Raw genomic sequence first — 22,696 nt, 5'->3', positions numbered from 1 at the left:
TGTACTTATAAGAATGGCATTGCAAGACAGAATATATCTTAGAAATACAGAAGGGGACGTGCAATGATAATCACTTGAAAAGACCACAGTTTTAATACTGTGACAGTGTGATCAAGAAAGACAGGCAATCATGAAGTATCACAGATATCAGTTTCACCCTTGCCATCTATTTACTGTAAGTACAGGGCAGGCATGAAATTTCAATCTTTTACTGCAGAGCTGCTGTTTTTATGGATACTTTGCCAATATGACTATAATTGCAGCAGTTCCCACTTCATCATTTACGATTCTTATCTGAAGCAAGAGAGGGTAAATCATAAAAAATTCTACAGTCAGTCCTTTATTCATATAAGCCAAAGAAAAAATGTGCCCTGCAAATTAAAATAGAAAAAAGTGTATATAAATATGATTCAATAACCAATTCACCAAGTGCAACCTGGCTCCAGGAGCAAATTCCTCACTGTTGCCCTGGATATGGACTTCCAGCTTCTATACCCTGTGTAGGAATACACACTGAACACATGCAATCCTGAGTGTTTGGCCTAGAACCCGTGCTGATTTCTCAGAAATTATTCTGTGAACCACAAAGTCTTGCAGAGCTCCTTATATATGATAACTGCCTAACACACACACACACACACACACACACACACACACACACACACACACACACACACACACACACACACATATGATATCCAGGGAAGACTGTTAGTAGTCTCCAATTCCCACAGTTTATTTTGGCAAGGTAGCACTGCCACCACCCTAGGCATGGCTAGAGACCAAACACCCCAGTTAATGCACAGCCCCTGATCAATAGCCAAAAATAAATTATAAAAAAAATAATACCTCACAGGTAATTTGCTGAATGATCTGGCCAATTAGAGGTAGATACCACCTCTTAACAACCAAAGTGCTAAATAATATCCTCTCATCAGATGATAAATAACACATAAGAGACCTTGAAAGTAAATTAAAAAATACTTAAAGAATAAAGAAGACAGTGTTCGTACAGACTAAATAAGCACTCATCAAAACACTTGTACACAAAGAGCAAAATTAACAAATCACCTATAAGGACAGAATAATTAAAGAAATTGTAACTAAAAATCACTGAAAAATCCAGCTGACACTTACTTAAAGAACACTGAATCCTTAGCTATGCTAAATACTGAACTGTACAGGCAAGTGCACAATATAGATGTGGAATACAACAAGGTATTCCAGTAAGAATGACTTCACATTCTGTCTTCACAAACAAATTAATATGCTTTGTAATGACTGCTTTCTGAGCTCTAGTCAGCTATCCATTTGAAGATCATTTTAATTATATTTTTATGCCCCTCATTTTCCTGAGTCAGTAAAGCAACAATTTACACTGTATATGTTAATTACAGTTTGTATTCATACTTTTCTTTCATCTTCTCTCTTACAATCACAAAGAAAAAAAAACACAGGATTACCCAAGTCCTCATATCATAGAAATATGCACATTTGTGATTTCCCTGGGCTTACATCATAGCTTTAATAAAATAAAGAATGGAATAAGAAAGAAAAAATACATCACATTTAAATACTTTTCTCTTCCCTGGAATCACACCCCTGACATATTAAGTACTCATTAAATTCAGGTGGTTTAATGTATTCATTGTAGCCTTGTGGCCTGGACATCAGTGTACACAAGCAGTGCAAAGCATCCCACCCGAAAGTATATCCCAGTTTATATATTCTGAGGTATGTTACTGGGTTTAGAAGAGAGTAAAACAGGAACCCAATAGCAAAACCACTGAATTTGTGAAACAATGTATCAAACACAAAATTCATATTATGTTTTGCCCTAATACTCTGTCATCCATCAGCCTTCCTACAGTTGTTTGGCCTGTATGTACTCCTGTGTGGTAAGAGGTAATCACAAGTGGGCATCATCCAAGCAGCCATCAGGGGGGTTTGCTGTTAAGACCCTAACCTCTCTCCCCAGTATATATATGGTGGACTACTGCACCTTCTTCTGGGGGCATCCATATTCCTGCATGTCCACATAAATGTGATTTGACAGAGTCAAGCACATATTCCTGGTCCATATGTTGCATGCTATGCACCTTTTTTTCCAGAAGGTTCCAGAGTTGCAGTTGGCTAGACCATCTACTTCTCCCCTGGATGGTAAGTTAATGTAAGCCACTCAGTCCCATTCTCCATCATGTGACTGTTCCATTGTTTGAGTCATTGGCTGACCTCAGTTCAGGGCTTTATTCCTCTGTCCCAAAGAACACAACTGTCATCAGACACAGATTTGGCTGAAGGACGAACGGTACTACAAAGACCACAGGGTGGGGTCCCCTTCCCTATAATCTTTCTCCAATCCAATGGCACTGGAGTTGGCAAATTCACCCATAATGACACCAATGAAAACTTTTCTGAATGTATATTTAGCCACATTTTCAGTAGCTTTTGCCCCTTCCTCCTATTCCCTATAGAGAATCATAGTAACTGTGACAGTAATTGTAGGATGCATATATAGATATATATATATAAATATATCGATATATACAGAGAGACAGATGGGTACTATTTAACTCTCCTCACTCTACACTATTATTTCTGGTACTTGCCTTGGCATAGGTTACTGGGGCAGTGACCAATGTTACACAGCAATGGTGGTTATAGTAACTCTTCACTGAAAACATTTGATGCCACACAAACAGATTTTCCTGTTTATTTTTGGACTTTGTTTACTCTTGAAACTAAGGGTACCAGTATTTGTGTAGGATTGCAATGCTAGTGTTACTTAACACATGATACAGAACTCTGAATTCATGCTTGAGTAGCACTAAACAACAAGTTACGCTTCCAGTTTGTATACTGTCTGAATCAAACACAAATGATAATAGAATGACTTAAAACTTTACTTGTGATATACAAAGATACAAGGGGTTGACATGAATAAAGAATCATGTTGAGAGATTTGTAATGTAAATGCATAAACACTTGGCATATATTCTGGAAATGTAGTGAGGAGATATGACACCCCCCTTCTTGCTGAGCACTCCTTCTAGTCATTGTAACTCACCTCCAGAGTTTTCTAAACTCATCCTATTTTCTCTCAAACCTAAAAGTTTATTTTCTGTAATAACTCATGTGTGCTCTGTGTGCTCTGGCCCCAGGCCACTTCTGACTCTAGACATCTTAAGACATTTGGAAAAAGACATGCTGTTCTGGAGAGTTGTGCATACATTCTGCAACAAACTGATCATTGCATAAAATATGAGGACCACAAGTATAGCCTTGGCTTACCTCAACCATAAAATTCACTCTACAGTGTTTAGAAATCACTCTACTTTTATACACATCATATATATTCTCTGTGGTATATTTAGTTGCATTATATAAAATCTACTTCATCTGCAGTAGCAATTTAATATGAAATCCCGGGGCCGAAGTACTCTCATTTCCTTAGTTTCATAATATTATTTAATGCTTGCACCTTGCAAATAATGACATCATATTGGGAAACATTTATATGACAGTAAGCACCACAGATTGTTTTTTTTTTATCCAAGCCTGTTGTTACTTTATTCTTTACTTTCCCTTAGTTCTCTTATCCACTCTAGTTTTATATTTTTTTGTGATGAATACAGCATTTATCAAGTTAAGGACTTGTGCAACTTTCTTTTGAGGTTTGACTGTAGGCTGATGTAATGTAAAACAAATAACCAGAAAGGGCTGTTTGAGAATGTTTTGTTCCTTTTTTTTTGTTTGCATTTTGTTCTAACACAACTTCTCAGTTCTGGTATGCATATTTCTGTCTGCACATCGGCAGCCTTTTCATAACAATGTATGTTTTATCTTTATTTTGAGTTACATTTTTTCATTCTAAAGTATTATTGTTTTCTGTTTGTCATCTTGTTCATAATCTCTGCTTCTGTGAAAAATGTACAGAGTTCATAGTACTCAACAATGGCAAAATACATGTGCATGCTAAGTTAGAGTACAGGTTTTCAAAAAAAAAACCACAAAGTAATAAAGTCTGACTCAAGACAAAAATAGCCTTGACACTGTTTGTTTTCTTTCCTATCTCCCTTGTTGTCCAACAGGCTGAAAGCCTATGTACCCAGTGGCTTAGTTTTTCTATATGCATCTTGTACATTTGTGAACTTTGTGAAATGATCTTTATGTCAGTCTCCTTAACAAAGTTGTACAACTGCTTTTAGTGTGAATATGTTTCTTCATATTGTGTACTAGTGCATCACTTTTTGTAAAGGACGTGGCACTTTGAACGCCAACTCACTAGAAGTTGTTAGATGATTTGTCATGTCTCCCTGCATCTGTCTTTAGCAAGCATGTGCATTGTGACACCATCATGCTCTTCTTTTACCAGAACACTTTAAAAGACTGTCAGCACCTGGGAAAAATGTTGTTTGTATAATACATCGGTCACAAAATGAACTGCACTGACTAATCAAAGTTAATTTTCTGTAATGAAGTAACTATTTGTTTAATTCTACACTCCTCTTTCCTTCACAATCTTCATAACACCTCCCACCTCCTATCCAACTTATCAAGCTAAATGCAACACTGCATGAAGAGTGTCTTGTCCTTTTCAGAAATGGTCTTCCATGAACTTCATTTCAAAAGGTTTGTGAAATACTTTCACCAACATAACTCAACTGTGTTACAACAAACTCCTTACCCTAATCTCACAAAGGGCTAGGTTACTGCTTTCTGGTATGCCATAAACAATTGCAGAGCAAACCAAACTAAAATTACCTGAATTTTAAGGTATGCTTATGGAGCAAATCATATACTACTTTTACATAGTAATTTGAGATCCAGATAGGTGGACTGGATTGTTGGAATTAATTGATATTAATTACAGAAAAGTCCTTGCTCTGATCTCAGAGAAGGCTAATTTCCTACTCTGTGGTACCCCATAAACAACTGTATAGCAAACTGATCTGAAAATAATTGCATTTCAATACATGCTGATGGATCAATTTATTAATTTTAGGTAGTCATATGATGTCCACAAAGGTGGACTGGATTGTTGGAGTTCATTGATATTTGGTGAAGTCCTAGTTTTTGTATTACAGTCTGACTGTAATCTTAAAATAATTTTAGAGCTAAAATTTAGCTACAGATTTGAAAGACATCCCACCTCCACAAGACCACCTATATATTCCCATAGAAGTCGTTATCCAACATTAGAATGCTCCTTACCAATGTTTAACATGAGCCTGCTCTCCATTCCCATGCATATGTATTGTCACTTCTCTCTGTCAGATGTCAAGGGACAGCATTAAACTTGCATAGTAAGAATGGAATAGTTACCTCAGACCTTTCTGCAACAGAACGACTGTGTACACTTATCTGCAGATTTTTCTACCTCTACCGTTGTCCACAATTTGCCCGAAAACTCTTTCATCTGACTGATCCACACTGCCTGTGATGTGAACCAAGGTACAAACTAACATGAAATCTCACTGAAAGCCAAAGGGTTTTCTCAGTCATTATACCTTCAAAATATATTTACTTCCAAATGAAGTATGGAGCATAACAGACTAGATGTCTTTTCAAAGAATTCTATACTACTGTCCTTACCAAAATGCTTCTGGCACCCAGCTATCCACACACTTCTAACTTCCCACTATCCAGTCACCAGTACACCACATGTTCTATGTCTGTTTCCAGAGAAATATCAGAATGGGAATTATCTTTGTCAGTCTATTTGGGATCGCACTTATATAAATCCTGGAAGAATTGGAAATGCCTAGCTTTCACAACTCCTACACATATCATTTACTAAGAAAATCAGTTATTCTGTATCATATAGAATATGACAATAAAACTGCAGCTGTTGCTAAAACTCCATGTTTATATAAATAGATAGAGATATAGATATGGATACATAAATGTTTACTTTGAACACATTTAGATTTTCTGTTTGTGATTTAAGAACAAAACTATGCTAACCCCTTTGGGTCATGGCTGAAGAAACTCCTTGGGCCTACTCAGTCTACCTGCTTAACAAATGTATCAATAACTATTTAAATAAGCAAATAAATAAAACGCTAACAATATTTTTGTTTCTGTTTATATGACATGGTGCAGACCATACCATGCTTGTTGTCTTTCTTTAAATCTCACCCATCATGACTATATTACCATAGAGACAAGGTATTCATTATTGACTGAATGCAGCCAGTTATGTCTCAATATCTGTGTACTGGAAGGAATGACTGCTTTTATTCCACTGGTCATGCTTCTTTCTATGTGGTCTATCATTCCCCTTGCTTGTTTCTCACATTAGTTATTCATGCATGGTATCTGATATAACTGCGTGTTTCTCACATTAGTTATTCATGCATGGTATCTGATATAACTGCGTGTTTCTCACATTAGTTATTCATGCATGGTATCTGATATAACTGCGTGTTTCTCACATTAGTTATTCATGCATGGTATCTGATATAACTGCGTGTTTCTCACATTAGTTATTCATTCATGGTATCTGATATAACTGCGTGTTTCTCACATTAGTTATTCATTCATGGTATCTGATATAACTGCGTGTTTCTCACATTAGTTATTCATGCATGGTATCTGATATAACTGCGTGTTTCTCACATTAGTTATTCATGCATGGTATCTGATATAACTGCGTGTTTCTCACATTAGTTATTCATGCATGGTATCTGATATAACTGCGTGTTTCTCACATTAGTTGTTCATTCATGGTATCTGATATAACTGCGTGTTTCTCACATTAGTTATTCATTCATGGTATCTGATATAACTGCGTGTTTCTCACATTAGTTATTCATGCATGGTATCTGATATAACTGCGTGTTTCTCACATTAGTTATTCATGCATGGTATCTGATATAACTGCGTGTTTCTCACATTAGTTATTCATGCATGGTATCTGATATAACTGCGTGTTTCTCACATTAGTTATTCATGCATGGTATCTGATATAACTGCGTGTTTCTCACATTAGTTATTCATGCATGGTATCTGATATAACTGCGTGTTTCTCACATTAGTTATTCATGCATGGTATCTGATATAACTGCGTGTTTCTCACATTAGTTATTCATGCATGGTATCTGATATAACTGCGTGTTTCTCACATTAGTTATTCATGCATGGTATCTGATATAACTGCTTGTTTCTCACATTAGTTATTCATGCATGGTATCTGATATAACTGCGTGTTTCTCACATTAGTTATTCATGCATGGTATCTGATATAACTGCGTGTTTCTCACATTAGTTATTCATGCATGGTATCTGATATAACTGCTTGTTTCTCACATTAGTTATTCATGCATGGTATCTGATATAACTGCGTGTTTCTCACATTAGTTATTCATGCATGGTATCTGATATAACTGCGTGTTTCTCACATTAGTTATTCATGCATGGTATCTGATATAACTGCTTGTTTCTCACATTAGTTATTCATGCATGGTATCTGATATAACTGCGTGTTTCTCACATTAGTTATTCATGCATGGTATCTGATATAACTGTGTTTATGTCCAAATTCACATTTTGCTGCTCTTTACATCCACATATTATTTGTTCTCAGGTTTTTGCTTTCCCAGAAGTATTTTTCATATCGAATTTAAGCTGCCACTTTCGAACCATTCATGCAGCTTTGTAGTTTCCTGATTCTTCTTTTCATTCTGCATTTCTATGAAATGCGATACCTTCCTTGTATAATACATCACGGATTCATGTGCCGAATGTACATAATAAATCACTTATCCATAGAAAGTAGCTCTGAACAAAATGGGTTACTCTGACAAACAATCTCATTTGATGTATTATCTTTATCATAACTTTAGATGGATGCATGACTGAGAATGATTTTCTAAACATTAATGAGAATAAAATAACAAAACCTGGACAATCTTTAACCAGTGAAGAAAGAATAGTTTACTAGGGTGATAACCAAAGACAGCAGAATATCTGAAAAAATGATTGCTGAATAGCTTTGAGAACTGAATGGTATGATGTTATATATTTAAGCAATAACCAATGACGTGGTGTGGTATATTGAAAATTTACCCATGGTTGGTGTGGTTTAATCACGAGGGTGAAGCCCGAGTAATTAAATAATGCCAACCGTGGGTAAATTTCAATATATCACAACCACAGAGTCAGTTATTGCTATTATACAATAACATTAAACACTTACTTTTCTTAAATACTGTCTTGGTATAACGGCACATTACTGTCCTTCCACTGGTTGTGGTATACTACTTCCTTGTTTTGATGTACTGAGCATGCTTATGGGACTTGCATCCCATGCATAGTCAATACATCAATGCTTTGAAACAGAAGCAATAGAGAAAAGAAAGTCTCTGTTGCTCCATTTTTGCATTTCTTCTTTTTTATTTGTTAAAAAAAATGTTTTTAGCACTTTATACCAATGAAAAAAAGCCCAGGCGACCGAACCTTTTTCCGTTGGTATATTGTGGGATTTACAACAGGCACACTGGCCAATCAGCATGCACGTTTTGGAATATTAATGGGGGGTCATTGTATAATGGATAATATCCCCTTCCCTTGTGTCTTAAATTGAACTATAGTGCAAGTCTGATCAGAAGTCTAGTGATGATTACAACACCACAAAAAGTAATGTAGTGAGGTGGTAAACATCCTGGTCTGTACTCCCTCCACCAAAGCGGCCAGGTCTTAATGTTCAGTATCACCCACTCTCTTATTGATTATGGATCCCAAACTATAAGTGTGTTTTTGCTATTGCCTATAGTTCTCATTTGCCTGCTTATTGTGGTTTTAATTCTAGACTCTATAAAGCATTCCAATATATATGGTGAACCTTCCAATATGGTATGAGTGTTAGAGATATCCAGAGAATGCCGCCTTTTTGTTGTCATCTATTTGGCTGTAAGATCAAATACAAAAGACACAGCTCTGTTTTGTCTCCTGGCCTTAAGATCTTGATACATCAACAAAAACAGAAGCAGTATCAGACTTAACCTTTCCGGGTACAAATACTGCAAAAATGCCTCATTTTCCATTTCAAATCAAATCATACAGAGCCATGCACACTCAACCCCTTCTTTACACCTCCAATAATTCCTGCTTGTAGGTCAGCCAATAATAACAGTGTCTACAACTGAGACATTTTTTCAAAGAAGAAAAGACAGTTTTGGTTGAGGTAAAGTTGTGCTGTGTGGCACTCTGAATGAGTTGTAATGGCAACATGACCTCCACATCTGGAGGTGTTTCTTTATCAGTGTTATGGTTTTGGGGGCTGATTCAGTACCACATAAGCCAGAAGCTGCTGTATTTAGCTACTTGAATATAAGAGTCCAATTTTAGAGATGCCAGTCTACTTACCCATTTCAGGCAAATAAGACCCTGATTTTGAAGCCCAATAAACATTATTAAAATTCCCCTTTTCAACTGATTCAAAGGTAGGATGCAGTGTTTCCTTTCAGCCTGGACACAGAATACATTTGGAAATGGCATTCCTCAAGTATATTCACTGCAATGTCCCGGTAGTCCAGATCTTCTGTGTTTTCAAGGATCTCACCAAATCTTATGGTCTTCCTTTTTGGACAGTTTTTTTAAAGCTTTCTTCAATGTCATCCAGCAGGTTAGCTTACTGTTGCAGCTCTGTTAGGCTTATTTTCAGAGAATCTGTTTCAGACTGAAGTAATAAGATGACATCAGAGTGAATACTTATAATATCTTCCAAAAAGGGAGAAATGTTATTATTTACTTGAGTAAAGTCCACCGAATTATAGAATCACAGAAGGTTCAAGGCTATTGAGACTTGCAACCATTACACCATGCCAGCTCTCACCCTAAACTGTTCCTTCCTTCTTAAGGAGTGCTATGTGAGTCAAGCCTGGGGTAAATTTATGAATACTCATCTAATTATCCAGGAGGATTGTGTATCACTCTGCTTTATCTGCAGGAGGAGGCTGTTCCAGAGGTAAGGGACATGCTGTTAATGAATCTGTCTCTTCACCTTGTTTTATTGATCAGCTGAAACTGGCTTAGATCCCATGATCTGGTATTTGTGTTAATGTTTGATTTATAAATATATAAGAAATCCTGGACTACTGGGTCCCTGATTACGTGGAAGTCAAAGCATAGGTCTTCGTTGAGGAGCCAGACACAGGAAATAGGGACAGAACCTCTTGTCTTTTGTGGTCACTTAGGGATTTTAAGCATGTGATATTCTTTGTTAGGAACCACTGGGGTCTTTCCAATAGTTTGATAAGTCTGGAGAGGTACATCACAAACAGAGCATTGTACTCCATAACTGGTCTAATCAGTGCTGAATACAACAGTACAATCACATCTTTAGATCTCAGTGAGATTCCTTTGGTGATCAGCTGCAACAAGCAGAAGGATTTTCTGACAACAATTGCTGTAAATTGATCAAAGGAGAGAGGTTTATCAACCCATGTTCCCAGTTCTTTGTCTGTAGTTTAATTTTGATCTACCATTTACAAAACCAAATTACTGCAGATTTAGCCTGATGAGATGTTTAGTATCTGTGTTAATCAAATTTGACATAATGCATTCCACAGCCTCACAAATAAGACTTATCAGGCTGATGGGGCTACAGTTTCCAGGACTGGTAGTAGGGGTACCTTTATGGAGTGGCATTACCAGTGCTGTATGTCATATTTCTGGGAATGATCCTGGTTAAATAGCTTATGGAGAGGTTCCTCCAGAGCATGTTTAGTATTATTTAAATAACTTTCAAGAATGCTCGCTAAAATATTTTTTGAGTTCTACCAAAAATCCTAGATTGTCTGGTTAAACATTACTAGCAACTTGTGGCAGTAGCTCAGCTGAAGGCGCCCCCTCATTTTTCAGGGCTGTGCCACTTACATGGCATTTTTCCCCCCTCCCCCATTTCACTAAGAGAGGTATTTAAACAAGGAACACATTTAAGACAGATTTTTATTTTTGGACAGGTTTTTGACCATGAACACTGACAGAGATATACCCAGACTGAGTAGTATTGTAGGATTCAGCTGCCTTCTTGACTGGTGGCTTAAATGACAGTCACTTCTCCTTCCCATGTCTGTCACTATAATGTCAATCTTAGACTCATCAGTGAAAAACATTTTTCCTTTTACTTCTAGACTATCTATAATATATCTTTTACATAAACAGTCAAAATTATTTTAAGATATTTATTAAATCTAAATTTAAACAAGGACATTGATACCCATACATTATTAGGGAAAAAAAGAAAACAAACCATACTGACAAAAGTCAAATCTTAACGTATAGTACCAAGAACTTGTAATAATTTTCTCTTCAAAGTATCTGCTTTGCATGTCTAGCTGGTCATAGTACATTCTATCCATAGCATCACCTTTAGGCACATTCCGGAAATTCCTATTTTGTTTTTAGAACTATTATATGGTTTAAATATTTTGTACATATTTAGGCAGTAAGGTAATGAACAGTCCATAGACCCTTTGCAATGCATTACAATAGCCAGACAGCCAAAGCAATAGACATAAACTGATAATCTGTATACAAGGAGAGCTGATGGGATAGTCAGTTCAGTTTGTCAGACATAGTTGCCTCCCTGGAAATTTATGCCATCTTGGTTCCTGAATGTCAAAGGTGTCTGCAAACTTCATACCTCATTCAAAAGTGATATAATGATCTTCCTATTAGTGATGTCAACAAAAAAGGTTGGTAGCATTTATTGAATTTCCTTTGTTCCATGTTTGTGAGGACATTGCCACTTGACATTTCCTGTTTTGTTACTATGCCAACCTCTCATTGACTTTCCAATGGTATTTAGATACATCAATAGTTTGTCCTATATTTTCTGTAATAAGTAAGCGCTTTTCACAGCTCACTGCACTGCTTTTTTTTTTCAAACCATAGTTTTAGGATTTCTTACATACCACTTTCTTCCATTAAAGCATTGGGACCTACTTCCAGCCCAAGAAAAATTTGCTGGCTAAATTGATAACTATATTTTTCTTTAAAAAAACTGATGTACTCATTTTGTGCTACTGCTGTGACACTGTCCTCTTCTGTCCACAAGGTAATTTGATGTTTAACCGTCATTATACCGTGTTGTCTTTCATTGTCCCCTTGAGTGCCAATAAAATGGTATTGGACTTTCTCAGGTGAATTGGCCTCTGCCTTCTCTCGGTACAGATTAAAATATCCATACTACTCATCTTCTTTCCAGTTTAATATGTACTAGCCTCTTGATTATTTTTACTATTTTGTAGATTTTTAGGCTTATGCCAACTGATTGCATACATCCATGCATGCTCATTGGTTACCTTAACAAACAGCAAATGTAGTGTGTAAAAAGAGATATCTTACAGTGTTAATGTTCATTCTAAAAATAATGGCATCTACAACTGAAGTGTATGGTAGTTCTTGTGAAATCTCTCTCCAGTGTCTTGTTCACATAGACATAATGGAGCAGTTGCTAGTTGTGCATACTGCTAATGCTATGAACATGCAAATACACACACACACACACACACACACACACACACACACACACACACACACACACACACATATATATATATATATATATATATATATATATATATATATATATATATATCAGGAGAGAGTGAGAGAGAGAAAGTTGTTGGTTTGGTGGTCAGACTACTACACTCTTGTCAAATCCATTTTAGTAGAAACAAGGTGATCTAATAAAATACATATAGAATGAGATGAATGCAAGTGTAATATTTTTGGTGAGATCGCAGAATAAAAGAGTGAAGTAACTTTTTACTTGCCCATATTGTACACTCTTAAAGTTAGTACATTTAATTTAGTGGGGGTGTAGGGTGCAGGGGACTTATAAAACAAACACTTCTTTTGTGTGCACTGGCTGAATTTGATAAAGCCATTGCTTTATAATGTTACTATGGATGAATGCAATTGTGTAAGTCAGTTAATCAAACAGTGCTTTGGGGAAATTGGGTTAGGGTCCCCTAATGTGTCCTGGGCCATGTGCCTGATAATAGCCTATAAACCCATTATTTCTTAGTATGAATAAAATTCTGAAAACAGTTTTAGGACAAAGCAGTAGGCAGTTTACCTCCTCAAAGATGAAAGCATGAATCAGTCAGTGTCAGTGGCATAACAGGTATCGCACTCACCTTTGGGCTCTGGGTTCTATACACACTCCAGATAGATTGATTACTGACCCTGCAGTGCAGTATAAGGGGCTGCTGCACTTCTGAGTGTCATCCTTCAGATGAGACATTAAACCAAGGCCCAATCTGCCTGAGTTGGTGATAGCTCAGGTAGATATAAAAGATCCCACAGAACCTATCAAAAATAGTAGGGATCCTTTATTTATATACAAAAATAATGTTTATTTACAAAATATTTACATATTTACATATATTTGCAAATGTACAAATATATAAATATACAAATCTCTGTACACATATTCATAATTTCCTTTACATTCTAAATTTTCATCCTTATTAGACCCCTCAAAAATTTTTCCATAACTGCCATCTGATTTTACTTAATATTGTTGCTAAAACCCACGGTGGTGGTGCTGCAGTAGCGTTGTCGCCTCACAATAAGATGCTATCCGGTTCGAATCTCAGCTAGAGCGTCTTCTGCGTGGAGACATGCGTAAATGGGCATACCTTCGTTGAAGGTTTGCGTCAGGCCTGGCAAGCCGGTACATAAAAATCAACTGCCAATCATTAGCGGACCAGAGTTCCACTGTGGCGACTCCTAACCGGGAAAAGCCGAAAGACACAAACAACATTTACCATTAAACATAATTTCATTTATTCCTTCATTCCATATAACCCATATAACATAAAATAACTTTGTATATATTCTTTTAAAATAATCTTTACTTCCATTCTTATATCCACATTTAATCATATTTATGTTTACTTTATCCACTTCTTTTATATCTTCAAAAACATTTCTTTACTACATATGTTTCCCCATAACTTTTTTAGTCTTTTACATTTCAAAAACACATATTCCGTATTTTCTTCTTCTTGACAATGCAAACATATTCTATCATTTTTTTTTTTTTTGTATGGCATATTTCCTTTAACTGGCACTTTATCCATTATCAGTCTCCAAAAAAAAAATCTTGACATTCTACTTTCTGATTACACCATTTCCTTCTTATTTTATAGCTTTAATTTTTTTCATCTGTTAGATTTTCCCATGTATTTACATACTAATGTTTTATCATTACATTCTTATGCCATACTTTTTTACCTTTTCTATATCATCAAGTTTTATTTTCCACAAAAATATTTTTACTTGGTAACATTGTATTTCTTCATTTGTACTCTTTTACTTGTTTTTATCATACCCCCAAATTTATCATACTTAAATTTATACAGTTTCACTACTAATCTCTCCTCTTTTTCATTTATCTACTTTAACACTTTGTACAAATTTAAAGAAGCAGCATATACCATTGGGTTAATTAACCCTAAACATCCTTCTTCTTTATTTATACACAAAACTCATCTTTTTACTGGGTTTAATCAAGAACTCTATATAAATTAAAAATATCTGCAATAATTCATTTTCAAATAGTGTTGGCAACATAAATACACTTGTATGCTATTTTTTCCATTCAGTACTGAATTTATCAAATAAACCTTTTTACTGAGTGATAATGTATATGTTCTCTAGAAAAGACATGTTTAGTTTATTTCTATTGTTTTTTTACCCATTGAATTCTACTTACATCTTTATTCCCAAACTTTACACCTAACACAGAAATGTCATTCATTGTGAAATATATACCCCAGATCTTTACTACATCACCTAAATCTTTACTTTTCTCTTTATGTAAAGCCATCCATATTATCTCTAGACACTAATCTGTGCAAGTTATTACTTCTTCTATCCAAATTTTTTTTTTTTGCAATTATTATAATGTCATCTACTTATGCTAACAGAACTAGAACTCTTAGCCCTTCAGGTGTTATATACATCACCTCCATCATTTTGTAATTTATTTCACATATTTTCACATTCATAACTAATGAAAAGAGTATAAATCTCATTAGACATCCCTGTCTTACACCACTCTTTATATGTACCTCTTGGCTTAATGGTCCATTTACAAGTATTTTTGATTTATTATTATTATAATATGCTGACATACATAATTTCCTAACTTTCCCACATATGTTATATTCTTTCATTATTACCCATAATATTTCATGTCCAGTTGTGTCAAATGCCTTATTAAGGTCTGCTATCATAATTTTTTATTCTTTTCTGTTCATAATATCATCCACAGTTTCTCTATCATTAATATTTCTTGACAACCCTTCCCCTTTATACTATATATGCTATCTCTCGTAATATTTTCCATTTTAGTTTCAAATCTCTTTTGTATTATTTTTATAATGATCTTATAATCATTATTGTTCAATACTATTGGTCTCCAGTATTTTAATTCTCTTCTATCTTCCTTCATCCATAATTCTATATACATAAAATCTTCATTTAACCATTCATTCAAAATCTTGAATATATATATATATATATATATATATATATATATATATATATTTTTTTTTTTTTTTTTTGCCAATCCCTTAAATTTTTATACATTTCATACCATATCCCATATGGGCCTACAATCAAATCTATATTTGCTTGTCTTCATCCTTTATCTAGCTCATTTAAAGAAATCCACTTGCCTAACTTTTTATTCTCTTTTTCTGTTAACCTTTTTACTTTCCATGTTTTTTTCACTACCTACTTTTCTCTTTAAACATTTCTTGCACATGTTGTACTACACTATTCATAATATTTCCTTAGTTCTTTTTATTCTTCTTTTACAGTTTTATTTCTTTCATTACACTATCATCTTCTTTTACCAATCTGTTTAAGTAACTCAATACTTCTTCTCTTTATCCTTGCAAAAATATCTTTACTTATATAACAGTTCTTGTATTTTTTTTTCTTGATTTCTTTCATATAATTATTTTTCTTTGTCAAAGTACATTTTATCATTATGTTCTAAATCTTCCAGTGCATTGCTATATATTTTTATATTTTTCTTTCTCTACTTTTCTCACATCATACTGACACTGTAAAAACATTTTTTATATTTTTCCTTAAATATTATCCATCATTCAGACCAATTTTTATAAATTGTTCTTAAGATAATCTGCTCATAACTGTATTACTAATGTCTTTCCTTCTTTATTCCATGCTGTCTCATTTATCCATTTTATTCCTTTGCCTATCTGTATATATTCCTTGTTGTCTTTTATCTCCAGCTGTTTTGCAAGATGATCAGAAAATCCTGTCTTAAATACCTCCCCTTCCCCTATCTTCTGATACTATAAAATAATCTATTTCAGTTCTATAAATTCCCCTTTTGTAAGTCCATTAATATCTGTCCCAAAGTTTTAACTTACCACATCTTATAACTTCTAACTTTTTTCTTATATAATTTTCTTTCTTTTTATGCTTGCCTCTTAAATCACATTTAAAGTCCCCTGTTATTATAATATTTATGTTTATTACTACATAGTCTAATATCTGATTAAATAAACTTTCCCTTTTGATACAGTTAATATAAGCATACAATGTTGTAATTCTATGTACTTGTTCTTTCCATTTTAAATCTACAATGGTTAATCTTCCCATTTTTTCTAAAGCTACATCTAATATCTTTACTATATTTCTACAGAATACATCTATTCCAGAACATCTCTAATTTCCCAAATTCCAGAGTATCTTTCCTGCCCATAGTTCTTCTGTTTGCAATCTTTCTTCATTTGTTAAAACTCTTGTGTCTTCTAATATAGTTACATCTATATCACATGTATTGCACCACTCCAAAATTCCTATTCTTATTATTATATTCTTAATACTATTCAAATTTACAGAAAACATTCTAATTTTTTTTTATTTTCCCTTAGATTCATTGTTTCATAAGTGCATAGCTAACTATTAGTCTAGCTTTCTTAACAGGACATTGTAAGCCTAACCAATTTCCTTCTTAAAGGTGAGAATCAAACACTGTACCTTGTGTTTGTGAGTCAAACACCTTAACCATTATATCAAGCACCAGTTGCTAGATGTATGGATTCTTTCTCATCCATTTCCATTCTTTTTTTCTTTTGTATGTATCCCTTTAAATGTTATTTTTAAGTCTTTTACCCTTTTACCAATATAATTCTTTTTTCCCTTTTACTACCTCATAGTTTATATCTTCTTCATAACTTATTTCATAATGTTCTCCTATGTTATCTTTATTATTTTCCTCATCTAATTTTTCATCTATTACTACTACTTCTAAAATGCCTTCTCTTTCTTTTTCTTTACTGTTATTTTCATTTTTTCAATCTGTCCATAAATGTCAATATTTGTTACATTTATAACATTTCAATTCACATGTTTGCATCATGTTCCATTTCTCCACAAATATAACAATTTCTTTGTCATAGTTATTATTAAATGTCCTTAGTATTTTATAACACCCCTTTTCTCCTCCACATTTATCATGCTCCATATATGTATGTTTTTCTCTTTCTACTTTTAACACAATAGTAGAATACCAGCCACCACTCCATAAACCAGTTTTGTCATAAACTTGTGCAATGACCAGTACTTCTTTACATAAAGCTTTCAAATGTCCTTTCAAAGCTCATCTTTCTACCTCTGTTTGAATCTTTTTTGTTTCTCTGATAAATGCTTTTATCACATAGAGTTTGTATGGGTCACAGTCTTTCATTTTTCATATTCCCCAATAAAATTTTCCATTGAAAAAAAGTCAAACATATAATGTCACAAAATGTCTCTTTATTAATATGAATAAATGATCTTACTGCATATGCTTTTACACCCAAAGAAAATATTAAATTGCATCACACTTCAAACATGGCCATTTCTTTGTCTGCTATACTTCGAATCCTTACCACATACTTCTGTTTTTCTTTTTCTTTTAACTTCTTTTCTGCTATTCCACTTTTGCCTTCTTTTACACCTGATTACTACTCTACAGGTTTGTCTCTGCATCCTCATTGTGTATTTTCTCTGTACTGTCACCTCAGGAAACATCTCCTCCATGTTCTGGCTCACTCTGCACCACCATTTTTCCGGGTTTCTTTGAAACATTTCCTTAGAATCCTGCACACATTCCCCAGTCTCAATATTTGCTTTCACCTTCATTTCTTTCACTACTCTATCATCTCCTTTTCTCTCCATCTGCCTCCCTGTTTCTCCAGGCTACCTCTGCACCTGGAACACTAACAGGAAGTGGTCCTCAAAAATCATTCCCACTCACAACAATGATGAGTATTTTTTATTTGTATATATATATATATATATATATATATATATATATATATATATACACACACACACAATTCATATTTTTACATATTTAACATCATTCAACATATTGATATTTCCATTTTCATTTTTACTATGTTACCCACAGCCAAAACCATATCTTTTCCAGTATTTTTGTCAATGTCCATTTTCCATTGGGTCTGATTTCATTGTCTTTCATTCCATATAGTGTATGTTATATTGAATATGATTCTGTCCATTTTTGTAGCTTTCTTCTGGGATTTTGTCCCATAAATCCCATACTTTAGCATGTCCATGTTTAACATTTTAAAATTTAAACAACTTTAAATCAAATCATGTTTACATACTTCTTTCTACAGTTTTTGAATTCACTCACATTTAAAAAAAACATGTTCGGTCATTTACAATTCTTTACATTTATTATATATTCTATCCTGTTTTCTCTTGTATGGCATATTTGCCCCCACTAGTAATTTTCCTATGGACAATTTCCACAAAAAAAAAAAAATCATTGCATTATTTAATTCTTTTATAATTTCTGTGTCTCGTCATTACTGCTTCCTTTTTATCTACCTCTAAGTCTTTCCATGGACCCACCAAATAGAAGAATATCAGAATGTTAACATAACATTCTTTTCTGTTCTTTTCTATCACATTCTTTTTAATTTCCACAATACAATTTTACAATACAATTATTTAATTTCTTCATTAATAACACTTGTACTTCTTTTTTCATTTCCATTTCTTCCCAAATTTTTCTATATTTACAATGCATTATTGTTTCTGTCAAATCTTTATTATTTGTCATTATTTCTTTTAGTACTTTATATATACTTATATATACTTGTGCTGCATGCAGAATCAGATTTATCAGCCTCAATCCCCCTTGTTCATCTTTCATATACAAAACTCCCTTCTTTATCAGGCTCAGTCTTGACCCCCAAATAAATGAAACAATTGTCTGCATAATTTCTTTTTCATATTTCATTGGCATCATATAAGCATTTGCAATATAAGCTATTTTACCTGTTATTATGGTGTTTTGTTAAATGCACTTCCTTTTTGTATGAAAACCTATACATCTTCCAGAATGTGATCATGTCTTTGATTCCGTTAATAACATTTAGCCATTGTTCATGTCTGTATTCTATCCTTCCAAATACTATTCCTAAAACATCTATGCTCTTTTCATTATATTCCACACCTCCTATAATACATTCATATCCACATTCTTTGTTTTTCTTGTTTATTTAAACTTAAAGCAATTTTCATGAACCGTGTACACAATTTTTCATTATTTTTTTTCCATCCAGACTTTGTTTTTTTGCTATTACTACAATATCATCAGTGTAAGTATACATTATTTGTAACTGTATGTCCTCCATCATTCTATATCCTCCCATACTTGACATTTTATTAATTTCCATTACTACTGTTTTCATGATTATAGAAAAGCTCATACTGCTTGCAGGACATCCTTGTTTTATACAACACTCTATTTTCAAATATTCCCTAATCCAACTGTTTACATTCAATTTCACACAATTCTTTTCATATATTGACTTAATTACTTGTAATATTTTTTCACTTATATTGTATGCTTGTAAAATTCTCCATAATGCTTTATAGTGAATATTATCATATGCCTTACTGACATCAACTATCATGATTTATTTTTCTACTTTTTTATTAATAATATCATAAACAAATTCATTTTCTCCAAAACAAATTTTGATAATATAATCTTCTATTTTATATCGTAGTCTTTAGTTACTGTTCTCATGAAAATGTTATAATCAGTGTTATTCAGTGTAATTGGTCTCCATTTTTTATTTCACCTTTATCTCCTTTCCTTAATATAAATTTCATCACACCTGCACACATTTCTTTATACTTAATTCCTGTTTCTAGCCATTCATCCATTCCTTCTATAAACACCATTTGTTGCCAGTCATACATTTCTTTATACATACTATATTCAGTTCCATCCAAGCCTGTAGCTGAATTAACATTAATATCTTTCAAGACCTCATTCAACTTATTTATATTTATGTTTCTCTCTAAGTATTCATTATCTTCCTTATTTAATTTTTCACCATTATAAATTTGTTCTATGTTAAATTTCTTTTTACTCTATAAAGCTAATACATATTCTTTAATTATTTCATATATTTCTCCTTGTTTTTTAACTTGTTTCCCTTCTTTATTTTTTAATTCTGTTATTATATTCCTTATTTTTCTACCTTATATAAGTATGGTGATACTTCTTCTTTCTTTCCTTGTATGCTATATTTTTGCTTATATAACAATGTATTAACCTTACCCTGATTTCTTCTCTATAATTCTTTTTTTTTTCATAAAAAATGTTTCTTCTCTGTCAAGTCATTGAACATTTTTTGACTTAATACTTTGTATCATTTTTTTTATTTTTTCCTTGTCTTTTCTGTATATTCTAAAATATGTTTTGTATTTTTAATTGAATCTACCATATTGTCCAATTTTCATAAAAAGCTCTCATACCGATATGTTGTTGCCATAATTCTGTAATTTATTTTCTTTCTCATGACTCTAACTCTTTTTCATTTACTCTTTTTATGCCTTTTCCGATTTTAATATATTCCTCGTTTGCATGAATTCTTATCCAAATCACCACATGATCCAAAAACCCATTATAGTTAGTTCCTTTTAATGTAAGTTTTAGGCCTTCTGTCTTAATGTCATTTCTTTTTGTAAGTCCAGTGTTCATTTTCCCATATTTTTAATGTTCCACTTTTCATAATTTTAGCATCACAACTTTTATTTTTATTTCTCAAATTACAATTAAAGTCTCCTGTTGTTATTATATCTATGTTAACATGGATATAATTAGGTAAACTTTTAAGAATTTATTTTCTTTCTTTTTTGTCACATATGCATATAAAGCTATCAGTCTATATACATATTTTTCTGTCTCATATCTACTGCTGTTATTCAATGTAATATCTAATATTGTTATATGTTCTTGGTGTAGTATACATATACCTGAACATGTTTCTTTGCCTATATTCCAAATAAATGTACCATTCCTAAGTTTTTCTGTTTGCACCATTTCTTTTTCTGTTAGCATTCTGTCTTCTAACACTATTACTTGAGCATCTCCTGCAGCACACCATTGTAAAATACTAATTCTTCTCTTAATATTCTTCATAATGTTCATGTTCATAGCTAATATTTTTAGCTATATAGAACAGTTATTAGAATAATCTTCTTATCCTTTACCTTTCTTATTCTCAATTACCATTATATTTCTAAATTTTCTATTTCTTTCCCTAACTCTTGTTCCTATTGAACTTTCCTTGCCTTTTACTATATGCCACTCTGACTCTTCTTCACTTGTTTCATCTGTCACTCTTTATTTGTCTTTCCCGTTAAATTTAAATATCATTTCTATGTTTTTCTTGTTGCATTGTATGTTCTTGTATAGCATTCTTTTCTAACTCTTTTTCCTTGTATAATTTCATTTTTATTTTCTTGTATTTCTACCTCACATTCTAACCATGAATTACCTGTATTACCAAATTCCTTACATTTCACTTCACATTTCTTTGCATTATGACCTGTCTGACCACATAAATAACATCTTTTTTGTCACATTCATTAATTAAATGATCACTTTTTCCACAAAAATGACAAGTCTTTGGTTGTTCTCTGTACCTCACAAAACCTCTATTATTAATAATACTAGGTATGTATATCACATTTTCATTTTCCATTTTTAAAATTATTCAACATTCCCAACTCTCAGTCCATAATCCCCTTTCATCATAGATTTTAGTAGTGTCTACCACATCTTTACATATTGTCAGCAAATATTCCCTGGGTTCTTTTGCTCCTACTACAATTCTAAACTGAATCAAGATTCTTTTTTTTTTCTGTTGTTTTCCTGAAAAAGGCTTGCACAACATATTCTGACCATGGAAAGTCTGCTTTCTTTTTTTTATAGGCCCCAAAAAAGTCTTCCAAGGCCTGGCCAGTTTCAAAAAGCAAGTCACAAAGACTTTCCTTGTTAATTAAAAATGAAAGTTCTTACCTCTTCAGCTTTTACTCACAGTGGAGCAATAATATTTTCCCATATCTCATATCTGTCCAGGCTTTTTTCTTTTTTACTGCTGACCTGAGCAACATATTTTGTCTTTACTTCCTTCATCTCTGTCTTCTCCTTAGCTCCTTCTTTGAGCGTAGGACTTTTTTCTAGAACCTTCTCTGGCTTTTTTTTTTCTATTCTCCCTCTTCTATTTTTTACCATAATGTCATTTCAATCCGCGGTGGTGGTGCTGCGATAGCGTTGTCGCCTCACAGCAAGACGTTGTCCCGTTCAATTCTCAGC

The sequence above is a fragment of the Protopterus annectens genome, chromosome 1.part0 (genome assembly GCF_019279795.1).
Source record: "Protopterus annectens isolate FY-2018-M chromosome 1.part0, PAN1.0, whole genome shotgun sequence".
Taxonomy (NCBI): Eukaryota; Metazoa; Chordata; order Ceratodontiformes; family Protopteridae; genus Protopterus; species Protopterus annectens.
This window is presented reverse-complemented; position numbering follows the sequence as displayed.